Genomic DNA, 2,734 nt, shown 5'->3' with positions numbered 1-2,734 from the left:
CCAACGCCTGGCATTTGCTGTGCTCTTCATTTTAACCATTCGGATTGATGTAGGGCTGTGTCTCGATGTGCTCTTCACTGCATTTCCCAAATACTGCCTATATCTTACCGCCTTTTCATAGGCACGCTTCCCACTTGGACGTCTCTGCTTTGGTGCAGTGGTATGTTTCTTTTGTGCGTCTTTCTACGGGACAGTGTGCCACTTGCATATAGACTTTTGTGAGTCACTTATGTCATCCGGATGAGAGCATTCTTTAGATATCTATACATAGCCTCTCCCATTCTGCGGGTTACCTTTGACTTTTTTTTAAAAAAAATTTTATTTATTTACTTATTTGTGTGTGTGTGTGTGTGGCCAGCTCAGCCCACCAGGGGGCGGGGCTGGCTGGCATGTGGTGCTGGGGGATTGAACCGCGGTCCCTGTGCTTTGCTAAGCTTGTTCTAAGTAGGTGCTTTAGACCACTGAGCCATCTCACCAGCCCACCTTTGACTCATAATGGTGACGCCAGATGAGTGGAAGTCCCTAATTTTATGTTATAAGTAATATTAAATGTTATGTAACATATCAAACATTTAGCTTTTTTTTTCCATCAAGGCTACTGCTTTTTTTTTTTTTTTTTGCAGTACCGGGGATTGAACTCAGGACCTTGTGCTTGTCAGGCTACTGAGCCATCTCTCCAGCCCAAGGCTACTGCTTTGTGCACACTGTTTTAAAAGGTCTTTGTCTACTTCAAGATCAGAGAAAGCCCTGTCATTCTTTTTCTCTACAATCTGGTTGCTTTACTTTCCCTGTTGAGATGTTTGGTCCACCTGGAATGCTAATTTTTTTGTTTTTTGTTTTTTGTTATTTTTTAACTTTTGTAAGTCAATGTTTGCAGTGCATAAGGATTACATTTCCTGCCAGGAGTTGGGACATGTGCATGACACCTTCCAGTTCCCCTACTTTCCCCCTCCCCCATTTCCTTTTATCTTTTCAGCATCAGATTCACTTATTTATCTTATAAAACCTTATAAAGTTAATTATCGGGGCCGGGGAGATGGCTCAGTAGAATAAGCGCTTCCCTGGCAAGCACAAGGACCTGGGTTCAATCCCCGGGTCCGAAAAAAAAAAGTTAATTATCATATATACAGATTGAAAACCAGACTAATAGGCCAAGGACATAAAACATGAAAGACAAAGGTATACTTTTAGACATGTCATCCACACTGGATTACAATCACATTTTTCTTTCTCTCTTTTCCTGTGTCTGTATATATATATGCTTTCATATAAGAAACCATGCAGTAGCTAAGCTTGTGTGTCTGAGCTTCTTCACCTAACTTTATGGTCCTAAGGTGCAACTATTTTCCTCCAAATGACTCAAATGTATCCTTTTGTGGCAAAGTAGTATTCCTTTCTGTAAAAATACCACATATTTTAAAATCCTGGAATGGTGGTTTTGTTTGATGTGAGGTAAAATCATGCCTTATTTTTTCCCATGTGGAGATCTAGTGGATCCAGTGCCATCTACTGAAAGACTGTTCTTCCTCGCAGCACCTGAATGTCGCCTCTGCAGCATTTCAGGTGACCACAGTCATGCGCACCTACTTCTGGACTCCATTTGTCCTGTTGGCCTACTCGGCTCTCTCTGCACCAGAACCACCCAGCCTTTGCTGTGACAGACTTGGCCAGGCTGTGGAACTGGCACAGTGAGGACTCCGGCTTGGTAGACTGAAACTTCCAGCCCAAATCAGAAACGAGGTGAGCTTATTCTAATAATGTCACTTACACCCAACACTGTCCTGGGGATCCTAGGCCACGTGGTAAGAGGGAAAGGGCATGAAGACAGGGAAGGAGGGAAGGAAGGAAGGAAAGAAAAAAGCAAGCAAGCCAACGGCATCTACAGATGTGATAGCAAATGACTTCAGCAAGGCACCAGACGCAGAGTTGACATATAAACATCATCTGTATTTCTACAATCAGCAACAAAAAGAAAATAAAAATTTCTGAATACTGTAATTTGCATAAAAACTATCAAGTAACATTGCTCTATCTACACTGATCATTACAAAAATTTATTGAGAGGGGCTGGTGAGATGGCTCAGTGGTCTAAAGCACCTACTTAGAACAAGCTTGGCAAAGCAGGGACCACAGTTCAATCCCCAGCACCACATACCAGCCAGCCCTGCCCCCTGGTGGGCTGAGCTGGCCACACACACACACACACACACACACACACAAATAAATAAAAATTAAAAAAAATTTATTGAGAAATTGTAAAAATCACCTAGATAAATGAAAAGTCAACTAAATAAATGGAAAAATGTCCAAGCCAATCCAAAGCTAAATCCCAAAAAGCTCTGTGTGTGTGTGTGTGTGTGTGTGTGTGTGTGTACACACATAGGAGCTCTCCAAATGGTGAATAGACATTGACAGCACATCTTTACCTACCAAGAGGCAGAAAAGGAAAAGAAAGATGGAGCTGGGATGTGTCCCATGTAAAAGAGCGTGCTGCAAAATATCACGGCACTTGCAAGGTACAGAGCATACTCCAGGACCTTAAATAACTTGAAGGGGTTGGAGCTGAGATTGAGGGAGGATGGAACCAGGAGAGATGAGGAAGGAAATGTAGATGAACAGGGAGAGTGTCAAAGATTTGGGATGTCATGAATAATTCAAACTCAAGTATGGGCTTTATCTCGAAGTCCGTAGACTGCCCACACAGTCTTTTTAAAGCAAAGAAACAACATGCTCT

The sequence above is a fragment of the Octodon degus genome, unplaced genomic scaffold (genome assembly GCF_000260255.1).
Source record: "Octodon degus isolate 3935 unplaced genomic scaffold, OctDeg1.0 scaffold00036, whole genome shotgun sequence".
In the NCBI taxonomy this organism is placed as follows: Eukaryota; Metazoa; Chordata; class Mammalia; order Rodentia; family Octodontidae; genus Octodon; species Octodon degus.
Note: the sequence above shows the minus strand (reverse complement) of the source record.